The sequence below is a fragment of the Papaver somniferum genome, chromosome 2 (genome assembly GCF_003573695.1).
Source record: "Papaver somniferum cultivar HN1 chromosome 2, ASM357369v1, whole genome shotgun sequence".
Classification (NCBI taxonomy): domain Eukaryota; kingdom Viridiplantae; phylum Streptophyta; class Magnoliopsida; order Ranunculales; family Papaveraceae; genus Papaver; species Papaver somniferum.
The window spans coordinates 22,865,972-22,879,199 of NC_039359.1; the positions used below are offsets into that span (position 1 = coordinate 22,865,972).

Genomic DNA, 13,228 nt, shown 5'->3' on the forward strand with positions numbered 1-13,228 from the left:
TAAAAATCACAAGAGATTTTTTGATACAATCTGGAGTTCCTGACTAATTCTGGGTTGAAGCTTTACACGCAGCTAACTATGTTATCAACAGACTTCCTACAAGGTCTTTGAATATGGTCTCTCCCTTTGAAGTGTTGTTTAAGAAGACTCCTGATTATAATTTTCTCAGAATTTTTGGATGCTTATGCTTTCCTTGGGTGAAACCTTATACAAAGAATAAACTTGAACCAAGGAGTAAAGCTTGTGTTTTTCTTGGATATAGCAATCATCACAAAGGTTATAGGTGTCTTGATACAGCTACTGGCAGAATTTATGTGTCCAGACATATTGAATTCAATGAGAAACAATTTCCATTTCTTGATAATGGTTTATCATAATCTTGCACACTTGAAATGTTGCACTCTGCTATATCTTATACAAATACTTCTAATGATATTATTTTGCCATCACCAAATGTATCTGCTGAATCCAGTGTTACTGCTCCAACTGCATCTGCTGAATCTGATAATTGTCCTCCTTCAGATACTTCTGGTTTACTGCCTGCATCCACTTTACTGCCACTTCTGCTTCTACTATTGTTCCTTCTTCTCATAGCATGACCACAAGATCTCAACATGGTATCTACAAGCCTAAGGTTTTTCTTTCCACCAAACATCCAATTCCTGCAGCTTATCTTACTGATGTTATGAGTATACCAGAGACTTTTTCTCAAGCAAACAAGAATCCTAAATGGCAGAAAGCTTTACATAATGAGAAAACTGCTCTTAATGAAGCTGGTACTTGGATTTTGGTTCCTCCGCATCCTTCACAAAATGTTGTAGGATGCAAATGGGTTTTTCGGATTAAACAACATGCAGATGGATCTATTGATAAATTCAAAGCTAGGCTTGTAGCAAAGGGATTTAACCAGCTTGAAGGTTTGGACTATACAGATACTTTCGGTTCAGTTGTGAAACCAACCACTATCAGATTGATTCTTTCACTAGCTGTTAACTCCAACTGGTCTCTCAAGCAACTTGATGTAAGTAATGGCTTCCTTCATGGCACACTTAAAGAAGAAGTTTTTATGACTCAACCTCTAGGATTTATTGACTCATCTCATCCAGACTATGTGTGCAAGTTATAAAAATCACTTTATGGACTAAAACAGGCCCCAAGGGCCTGGTATGAGAGGTTAGTTGATGCTCTTATTGCACTTGATTTCAAACCTTCACTGACTGACTCTTCACTGTTCATTCGCTGCATTGATTCTCAAATTACAATCATCCTAGTGTATGTTGATGATATCATCATTACTGGTAGTTCTTCTTCTTTTTATGATCACATCATTACTCAATTACAAGCTCAGTTTCCCCTCAAAGACTTAGGGGATCTTCATTATTTTCTTGGTTTGGAAGTCAAAAGATCTAATGAAGGTCTTTTTCTATCTCAAACTAAGTATGCTCTTGAGATTCTTGAGAAAACAAATCTAATTGGTATTAAACCTTATTCTACACCATGTCCTGCTTCTTTTAAACTCACTGAGAATGAAGGAGAATTACTATCAAATCCTACTGAATATAGGTATATTGTTGGAGCATTACAGTACTTAACTTGGACAAGGCCAGAAATCTGCTTTGCAGTGAATCAGGTGTGTCAATTTATGCAATCCCCTGCTACTTCTCATCTTCAAGCTGCCAAGAGGATCCTTAGATATATCAAGGGTACTCTGGGTCATGGCATTTATTTTGGTAAGGGATTTAAGGCTCTTCAAGGATATACAGATGTTGACTGGGCTGGGGATCCTGATAGCAGAAGATCTATCAGTGGTTATTGTGTCTTTTTTGGTGGTAATCCAATCTCTTGGTCTTCAAAGAAGTAGGCTACTATTGCCAGATCTAGTACAGAAGCTGAGTACAGATCTCTTGCCTCTACTGCAGCTGAGGTTGTTTGGTTGTGCTCTTTACTTAGAGATTTACATATCTTTGTACCTGACCCTCCTCTTATTCTCTGTGACAACAAAAGCTCTATAGCTCTAGCTTCAAATCCTGTGTCTCACAGCAGAATGAAACACTTAGCTATAGACTTTCATTTTGTTAGGGAGCTAGTGCATAACAAAACCTTACAGGTTGAGTACATCTCCACAGATTCTCAGGTAGCTGATGCTCTCACTAAAGGTCTTTCTGCGCCGAGGTTTGACTTCTTGAAGCACAAGCTGCATGTGCTAAAGCCCCATTAGCTTGAGGGAGGGTAGTAACTCATATCACCTTAACTGTAACTGACAGAATTACACCTATCACTTTGCTATTGGTTTGTTTTACTTACCTTGAACTGTTTACAGCTGGTAACTGTTTCTTGAGTTACCGTTATCTGCCACTCTGGTTGGACAGTGTATAAAGAGTCTGTACTCTCTCCTTTCTTGTTTAATGAGAATCTGTTTGTTCATATCACAACTAGATTTTACAAGTTATAGGATGTCCTGATATATCACCATTAGGCATTGCGGAAAATCCGAATAACATTTTTAAATTCACATGAAAATACAGAAAGAAGTTACCAGTAATCTTTACAGGAACAGACACCATCTTTATAATGGTGAAATCTACTTCTGTCTCTAACAACGATTTCCATCTCATATACCTTAGAAACCAATTTGATAAAAGTGTGACAATCTTCGCATACCCTAAGATTCTTAACTATCCTAATACAGGAACCTTTTTCCACACCGAGTAATCCATAACAGAGAGCTAATTTCTCACTGTGCCAGAGAACTACTTCTTTCTTCTCTTCCTCTTCTAAATCAACTAACACACTTCCAGTGGAATTTGGAGCATAACCCACCAACTTTAACTTGTTCACAACCTCATCTAACTTCTCGTATATCTCATTGACCTGTGGATGATTCTTATCACGCACTAAAAACTCATGTACTTGACCATTCAATTCTATCCTGCTACCCCCTTTTTCTTTAGAAATGCCTTGATTTTTCATAAACTTCCTTACTTCTCCAACATCATTCCATCTCCCTGCCTCCGCATAGATGTTTGATAGCTGAACATGGGCGCCGTCATGTTCTGGGTCCAAATCAAGAAGTCTTTTTGCGGCAAATTCCCCTAATTCAACGTCGTTGTGAACCTTGCAAGCTGATAATAGAGCTCCCCATACAATAACATTGGGAGGAAATGGCATTGATTCTATGAGCTCTAGGGCTTCTCTGAGTAGATTGGCCCGACCGAAGAGATCTACCATGCAACCATAATGCTCTTGCTGGGGTGCAATCTTGTAATCACTTGTCATCAAGGCAAATATTTGACAACCCATATCGACTAACCCTGCATGGCTACAAGCATACAAAATGCCCATAAACGTCACTGCATTAGGCTCTATTTTCTCATCTTTCATTTGATGGAAAAGCCGTAGTGCACTATCAGCATCTCCATGTATCCCGAACCCCGTAATCATACTCGTCCAAGAGATTACATTTCTTTTAGGCATCTTATCAAAGACCCTCTTTGCTTCAGCTAAATTCCCACATTTTGCATACATGTCAATAAGAGCATTATTTATAGGCAGGACATTTCCAAATCCAAGGTTTTTGATTAAGATATGAACCCATTCAGCTTGATCCAAAGCGCCCAGTTGCGAACAAGCTGAGATAACACTCAACATGGTGACCTGATCAGGTTTAAGACCAGAAGCTTGCATATCATTAAATAGTTTAAGAGATTCTTGAGGCCAATCACTCTCGCATAACCAGAAATCATTGCACTCCACGAGACCAAGTCTTTTTCAGAGATTTGATCAAAAATGGATCGAGCAGCTTCTATCTTCCCAATTCTCGAATACCCAGTGATCATGGTGGTGGTAGCAATTATGTTGCTTGGTCTCAACTTGTCATATAAATGTTGAGCCATATCCATGGACCCGCAATTTGCATACACGGTAATAAGGGTACTCTGCAAATGAGCGTCCATCACAACATTCTTTTTCATAATGTAGTCATGGATAGCTTTACCTGATTTCAAATTTCTCGTTCGACTGCAAGCTGAAAGAATGGTAGTAAGAACCAATCTATCAGGCTCCATGTTTGAATTCTTCATTTCTTCAAACATCACCAAAGCTTCGTCATAAAGTTGGCTTTGATAATAACTGTTAGTAGAAATCAGAAATCGTATAAGAAGGTATTGAAAGGCACTTCAAGAGCTTCTTTCTAAATAAACGGAATACCTTACCCATCAATCATAATGCTCCAAGTAACAATATCTCTTTGAAGCATTTTATCAAACAACAGACGCGACTCAAGAATACGTCCACAAGCGGCATAAACCCTGACAAAACCAGTTTGAACATAAGGGTCCACATCAAAACCTAATTTTGAAGCAAACCCATGAAGCTCCATTCCTTGTTTCAACCCAGAAATCCGAGCTGAAGCTTTTAAAAGAGAAGGAAAACTAAATCTATCAACGACGACTCCATCTTTTCTCATTTTCTCATAAACCAAAAAAGTCTTTTCTGGTTGGATACTTCTAGATAATGCTCTTAAAACCTGATTACAGAAATGGGTTTCAAGTTCTGATATTTGATTGAAAACTGAAAGAGCGTAATCGAGACTGTTAGGGAGAGAAAAAGATGAAATGAGGAATTCGAGGAGGAGAGGATTTGAATGGTTTAGAACAGTTTTGAGAATCTGACAGTGGATTTGTTTGAGCTGAGGGAGTGTTGTTGTGGAGGTTAGGGCGGAGGGGAGGTGGTTGTGGTGATTAATAGTGGTGGGTTTAAGGGTTTGGCGGGAAGGGAAAGCTAGTGGAGTTTGATTCATGGATCACTTTTTCCGGGTAATTTTGTTCTTAGATAAGGGGATGTCAAATATAAAGCCGTGTCGGATTCTAGCTATACCACCGGCTAAGGTCTAAAAGCATCTGGAGTGTGAAAGTGGATAAGTTATCAACAAAGAAGAAAATGTCACCGGAAAATAATAAGAACATCAATGGCAGCAGGGAGTTCCTACCCTATTTTTCAACCGGGTGAATAATGTTAGAAATTTTGGGTTCAGAATGGAAATAAGTTGGCTTTGAGGCTTGAGGCACGTAAAGACGCTTTCTTTAAGGCGTTGTCCGCTCCCACCTGCAGGGTTTAATTCCAAATCTTTTCTAGGATACAGCAAGCCATGTGTTAATCGGCGGATACCAAAACTTGACAATCCACCCTAAAACTCTGATAGTACCTAGTGTTGGGATTTTTAAATAGAAAATTACTAGGTATTTAGATATACAAATTTGAATGAATTTGTGAATGGTTGTGTCCGTTCATATGAAAAATTTCATTTTCATTTGAATCTTTTCATCCGAAGGGATGCGATTTTTCATTAAAAAAAAGAGAGTTTTAGAATACAAAACAAGTACAGAATAATGTAGCTTGCATATTTTCAAGAGCTAAACAAGAGTTTGTACTACATCATGTTGCATATCCTGTTTTCGTTGTTATCCCAATGTTGTGTTAACGACGAAAGGACTCGTGATACCTTAGGTGGCGTGTGTTATCAAACCGTTATGACATACATATACGGAACGAATAACATCATAAGGAAAGATTCGAGTAGGTTTTGTTTTTAATATATACTGATTATCTCTTTTTATTCTTTTTTCTTGTTTTGATATCAGAATTACGGGATGTAATACATAAACGAAGCCCATGGTTACAATGTTGTAACGAATTGGAAAAAATAACACATGAGTAGTATTATTGTCGAAATTTGTAATGAAGATATTCCAACACTTAGTGGTCAATACAGCAGAGAAGAGTTTAATGAGAAACCAAGAGAGATTTCTAGATGCTAAAAACTTTCTAAATCTTTGGTTGATATTTCTTGTGTGGATACATTCAATATTGTTTGAGAACCTTGAGATTTCACACGTCTCAAACCAAATATACACAGACATATATCCCTTGAGATTTCAATTCAAATCTTTCAATTTGTCAGATTTTCGATTTGAAATTATAAACATACAAACTCATGCCTTGTTACTATTTTAGTTTATCTTAGTAAAAATTCTTATCTTTTCCATTGTTCTTTGCAACTACCTTTAGGTTGGGAACTTTTTTCTTTGACGAGTCATATAGCTTCTTGACCAGGTGGTTTCTTTTGTTTCTTGATTGGTATGGCATCTGTATTTGGGGTATCATATCCAATATTTCCATCCCCATCATGGTTTTCATGAAAGAGATAAGGGAATAACTATTGCTAGACTTGGTTCCCAAGCTGTCTGCAATTTTTTGAGCTAATTTCTTCTTATTTGCATTCTTCATTTTTTGCCCCAAACTGAATTTTGGTGGATTATGGTCGTTAGATTAGCGCCTTGCCACTTAAAAAGGGGTTGGATGCTAGGGGAGTAACTGGGTCAGAGGCTTGGGTAGGACTGGCATGTCTCTTAGCAGTTGACGAGGAAGTAGTTTCGCAGAGAGGTTGGGATGATCCAAGATTCTACAAACTTTACATAACTTAACACCATTGAGAGCACAAGAAAACCTTCAACCAGTTGGAGATGCTTGGAGTTTCATAAGCATCAATGCAAAATTTCATAGCTATTCTAACATCAATTAGTTATTTTTACTTTTAGGTTATTTTCTTCTCTGCCTCTTGCATGAAGTCAGTTTGAATCTTGATAGACACCAGCAGGCTTTAAGGATTCCTTTGATATGTTGAATTATGCGTCTTGGAATTGGTTTGATGAGGAGCTATATCATGACTTTATCAAAAAGTTATTCATCAATAGGTTTAGGTCCAGCTGCTGGTACGTCAGCAAGGACAATGAGTTTATCAAACACCCGTTAGTTCCTCATTGTCTAAGGATTTTATGTCTTCTATATCAGTTAGTCTGATAGTGCAGAATTTTTTGTGCCCATTCTACAGATCCACCTGTACTCTGCTCTTCATATCCCAATATTCATTTATAAACCTACTTACTCTGTTAATTTCAAATGAGATGTTACTGCAAAGCCCACTGATGTGATTTTCAATTGAGTTGTAGTAAAAAGTTCATTGAGACTTGTGAAAGCAAAAGATTTTAGATTTAATGAAATTTAAAGACAAACAAAACTTAATTCAATATTATTAGGAATAACCAAGACACTGATTCCACTATCACACATGAATAAATTATGGAAAATGATCCAAAACTCTAATTATTTTTTATTCCCTTATTTCTTAATTCACAAATAATCAGGCAAATTCTCAAATATCAATTGTATTCCCTAAGCATGGATTATCAATTGACTAAACAAAGTATAACATACCAGATTAAATCACAACTAATTAAGAAAATTATGCAAACAATTTAAAACTCTGCAAAATCAATGATTGAGTGAATTATAAATTATAAATTAGAGAAAATAAAATAGTTACCAATTATTCATGCGTAAATAGCTTCCTCATTGCCTTGGTTGTGGGAGATTTAGCTCATTATCATGTTGGAAACACGCTCAAAAGTTGATTTCATTGCTCAAATGGTGTTTACAAATGATGAAAAGGGAGAAATAATTCAAAACCGGGTTTGTAACGCTTATAATTGTTGCAAACCAAAGAACGATAAAACAGTATTGTCGCTGATTCTGTAGCTCTCGACCCACGCCTGTGTGTCGTTTCCACTGTTGCAAAACGACTGTCTTGGATGGTCTGTTCTTCGTGTTCTTCAGATGATCATCAGCAGAAGCAGGTTTCTCTGGTGATCGTATTTTGCCTCTGTGATGTTCCAAATCCTTCCCAAACTCTCCGTCCCCTTCTCTGCAACACCATCACCCTTTATATAGCCAGCAGCACCAATAAATCTCGCTCAATCACTCCAAATATTCCTCCATTACTCGACAGTAAAAGAATATATCCTCGAGATATTTTATTTCCTTTCTAGTCTTCTCACGCTGTCAACCAGTGACTAAATGCTTCAAACATGCTGCCAACACATGAAAGAATGAGTCAACACGTTGAAAACACTCGCAATCTTTCCAACACAGCCCAACAGAATCCCGAGTATTATTCAACCTCTGTTTCACTTCAATCCCACGTTGCTACCCTATTGCTTCGAATTTGATGGACTTACCAATCATGTTTAGATGAAACAGTCCTAAAGAAACCAAACCCAGTGATTGGTTCTCGCTCAAGCTCTTCAGAATTCGAAATAGAGCCTTCCGTTTGAAGATAAACCCGAGATTCTGTTTTTCTTCAACTCCACCATTATAGCCAATTCTGCTCGAAACCTTTGATCATACAACGCCTGTTAAGCTTAATCAAGACGTCCCACGAAGTTTCATCCATTGAGTCCTTCTAAAACACCCTCAAAATACGAACCCTAATTCTGCCACCTGAAGAGCACCATTTCCCGTCAAAACCAGAACTTGAAATGTAGGAGATGACATGCCCCTTATCCACGACAGGGGTGCGAATAGCAGGTGGCGCCCTGGGGGTGCAAATAACAGGTAGTGTGCCCCTTAGTAATTGGGTGCTGAGGATGAATTTGGGCTACGCATAACCCTGGGTGTCCCTTAGCCAAATCTGGGGTCCGTATAACAAATGTCCTCCGGGGTCCAAATAACACTTTTTCCACACAAGTGTATTTCTCTCCAAGAACACCTACACAAACATAAAACATAATAAGTACAAAATCAAGCACTAGCAATAGAGACACTGAGGACAATTCAGACACAAAAATGTGTCTATCAAATACCCCCAAACTTATTATTTGTTAGTCCTCGGGCAAATCTAATATAAAATGACTACACTTAGCACGTGCAGCAAGCCGTAAAACTGCTAGGTGGCCCTAGCGGCAGAGTGTTGTCTCCGGAAGGTTTACCAGAGGTGTACCCACAAAACCTTTACTCCATACCCTAGCTATCTACGTAGAACCTTGGAAGGCACTAAAGAATCTCCTTGGTTGGCATACAATCATTGACTATAGGAGGAAGTAATCTGATGCGAAATTCCATTTGTTGTACACGAGTTTGCACTCAGCATACTAAAATTCATGTATAAGTGACATAACTCTACTCAGATAGCTTCTTGACATCATAACCGGAGTCAACCAATCACATGAAAGATTAAGAAGATGGATAAAGATAAAAATAGATGGTTTAAAGTGAACGGTGTTTCCCATATCTGTCTGAAGGCCTCTGCCAAGATGAACCTATCCTAATGGACTGAGATACCGGTATGACTAATATCAACACAACTGGCATATACAAGGGGACCAGTGGTCGATAAACCTAACTCTTGGTCAACACAACTGGCATATACAAGGGCACCAATGGTCGACTTTATTGAATTTATTCTGGTTGGTCTGATGGTCTGGTCTCAATTTTTTTTTTAGTATCTCAATCTCCCTAATTCACCCTAGCAAAGGTAACAACTTGAATCGTGTACCCCACCAAGTCACTTAAAAAATAAAAACAGAAGGATTAGGATTCAACGAGATATGGCGAAACTACCATGTTTTTTTTAAGTTCTAACACCTGAGCTCTGTGCTTTTATGAATAGACTCTTTAGATGTTCCCATCTAATCATATTGGTTCCTCAACTCCTATAACCAAGATGTTCCCATCCACTTAGATTGGTTAGTGCCAACCTTAATAAACATAAATTTCTAGGCTCTGGAGTTTATTTATTGCAACTAAAAGCTAACAAAAAGTTTCTTCCCCACCCCCAAACTTAAATCTAACATTGTCCTCAATGTTTCTAATGAAAGAGCAATACCAAAAAGTAAGGTAACATGAGGAATCAGTAAAGAGAGAAGTCGGAAAGATAGTACCTAGGTGAAGAAAGAAATCAAAAACTAATATACAACATACAATCGCCTCGATGGTCAATCAAGGGTAAACAGGGTCCTCCAAAGGGACCTCCTCAACATCACATGTAGGAAAGGGCTCTAAAAATGGTTTAAATCTCTGACCGTTAACCTTTGAAGAACTATTACCATCCGGTGTATCAATCTCAACAGCTCCATGAGGAAAGACAGTGTGAACAATAAAAGGACCCGTCCACCGAGAACGTAACTTCCCAGGGAAAAGATGCAAGCGGGTATCATACAAAAGAACTTTTTGACCTGGAGAAAATGACTTTCTTAAAATATTCTTATCATGCACAAGTTTCATTTTGTTCTTATACTCCTTAGTACTATCGTAAGCATCTCTACGAATCTCTTCCAACTCATTGAGATGGAATTTCCTATAGGTTCCTGCCTTGTCTAGTGAAAATTTAGCTGCTTAGCAGCCCAATATGCTCTATGTTCTAACTCAACAGGTAAGGGACATGCCTTTCCATACACAAGTTGATAAGGTGACATTCCAATGGGGGTTTTAAACGCAGTACGGTAAGCTCATAAGGCATCAATAAGCCTAGACGACTTGTCTTTTCGATTAGGATTAACTGTTTTCTCTAATATACGCTTTATCTCCCTATTAGAAACCTCTACCTGACCACTAGTCTGTGGATGATATGGGGTAGCTACCTTATGCGTAATACCATATTTATTCATCAAAAGCCTAAAAGGTCCATTACAAAAGTGTGACCCTCCATCACTAATTATAGCTCGCGGTGTACCAAAACGTGTAAGTATATTATCTTTCAAGAACTCAATCACAAACCTATGGTCATTAGTCTTACACGTAACCGCCTCAATCTACTTAGAGACATAGTCAACAACGACAAGGATGTATAAGTTACCAAAATAATTAGGAAACGGACCCATAAAGTCAATACCCCACACATCAAAGACCTCAACAACTAAAATAGGGTTCAAGGGCATCATGTTCCTACGGGAAATGGTTCCTAATTTCTGGCAACGTTCACAAGTAACAAAATAACTGTGGGAGTCTTTAAACAACGAAGGCCAATAGAATCCACACAGCAATATCTTAGCAGCAGTCTTCTTAGCACTAAAGTGACCCCCACAAGCATGATCATGACAGAAGGAAATAATATTGGACTGGTCACTCTCAGGTATACATCTCCTAATAATCTGGTCGGGATAATACTTAAATAAATAAGGATCATCCCAAAAGAAGTGCTTAACCTCGGCTAAAAACCTAGAACGATCTTGTTTACCCTAATGATGGGGCATTCGACCAGTAACAATATAACTCACTATATTCGTATACCAAGGTAATTGGGTAACAAAGAACAGTTGTTCATCAGGAAAGTTATCCCTTATTGGAAGGGGATCATCAGGGGAATCAACAACTAGCCTAGACAAGTGGTCTGCTACTACATTTTCGGCACCCTTTTTGTCTCTAATTTATGGAGAAAACTCTTGCAACAAAGGATCCACTTAATCGATCTAGGTTTCGTATCCTTTTTAGACAGAAGATATTTTAAAGGAGCATGATCAGTATATATTACGATCTTAGAACCTAAGAGATAGGGTCTAAACTTGTCTAAGGCAAACACAATGGCTAATATTTCCTTCTCGGTAGTGGTATAGTTCAACTGGGCATCATTTATAGTTTTGCTAGCATAGTAAATCACATGAAGTAATTTGTTTTCTCGCTGACCTAGCACAACATCAATAGCATAATCTGAAGCATCACACATGATCTCAAAGGGTAAGTTCCAGTTGGGTGCCTGGTGGGGGCGGTAGTGAGTAAATTCTTAAGCTTCTAAAAAGCCTCTAAACAAGCATCATCAAAGACAAACTTAACGTCTTTTGCAAGCAAATTGCAAAGAGGTTTAGAAATCAAGCTAAAATCCTTAATGAATCGACGATAAAAACCTGCATGCCCTAAGAATGAACTAATATCTCTTACGGTTTTTGGGACCTGTAAAGTTTTAATAAGGTCAAGTTTGGCTCTATCTACCTCTATACCCTTCGAAGATACGATATGCCATAGAACAATTCCTGAACGAACCATGAACTGACATTTCTCCCAATTAAGCATTAAATTCTTTTGCTTACACCTAGTCAAAACTAATGACAAATGGTGCAAGCACTCATCGAAAGACGAACCGAACACTGAAAAATCATCCATAAAGACCTCTAAGAGCCGTTCTACCATGTCAGAAAATATGTTCAACATACAACGTTGAAAGGTCGCAGGGGCATTACATAGCCCGAAAGGCATGCGTATATACGCAAAGGTACCAAAGGGACAGGTAAAAGTGGTTTTCTCTTGGTCTTCTGGGGCAATAACAACCTTCTTATAACCGCAGTATCCATCTAAAAAGCAATAATGGCTACGTCCAGCTAATCTCTCTAGCATTTGGTCGATGAAGGGAAGGGGAAAGTGGTCCTTCCTAGTGACCTTGTTCAATTTTCTATAGTCAATACAGACACGCCAACCCGTGGTCACCCGGGTTGGGATTAACTCATTATTCTCATTCTGGACTACAGTAATACCAGATTTCTTGGGAACAACCTGAACGGGGCTGACCCACTTACTGTCTGAAATGGGGTAGATAATGCGTGCATCTAACATCTTAAGAACCTCGGTTCGAACTACTTCTTTCATATTAGGGTTCACTCGACGTTGCATCTCCCTAGAAGGTTTGGTGTTACTCTCTAAATAGATATGATGCATACAATCAGTAGGACTTATACCCTTAATGTCTGCTATGGTCCACCCTAACGCTTCCTTGTTGTTCTGAAGGACGGTTACTAGCCTACTTTCCTGATCACTATCCAAGTCGGATGCTACAATCACAGGTAAAGTCTCAGACGGGCCTAAAAACACATATTTCAGGGTATCTGGTAATGGTTTTGGGTCCAACTTAGGAGGCTCATATAACGAAGGAACTAGGGTAGACTTAGAAACTGATAGTGGTTCGAACTTAGGTTTCCATCCATTATTAGTGTCTAACAAAGGGTTTGAATCTAACAAAGCATTCACCTCATTAATCACATTATCATAATCAAAATCAATCCCAAAGTGAGCTAGGAATTTCTCTAATGGATCTTCTAACAAAGTGTTTGGTAATGACTCCTCGACTAATGTTCATATCATGTTCACCTCTTCTATGTTCGAGTCATCTAGTTCAGAGGTTAGCTTACTAATATTAAAAATGCTCAGCTCAATAGTCATATTACCAAAAGACAAATTCATAATACCGTTTCGACAGTTGATGATCGCATTGGATGTAGTTAAAAACGGGCGACCCAAAATCACTGGTATTTGGTTCTCTGGGTCAGGGACAGGTTGGGTATCTAGGATAACAAAATCCACATGATATATAAACTTGTCGACCTCTATAAGAACATCCTCGATCACACCA

General features: G+C 38.3%; 1 pseudogene; it reads right to left on the bottom strand.

The window, feature by feature from the left end:
- Window positions 1–2,532: 2,532 nt before the first annotated feature.
- On the bottom strand, window positions 2,533–5,018 carry LOC113353043 (annotated as a pseudogene).
- Window positions 5,019–13,228: the final 8,210 nt, after the last annotated feature.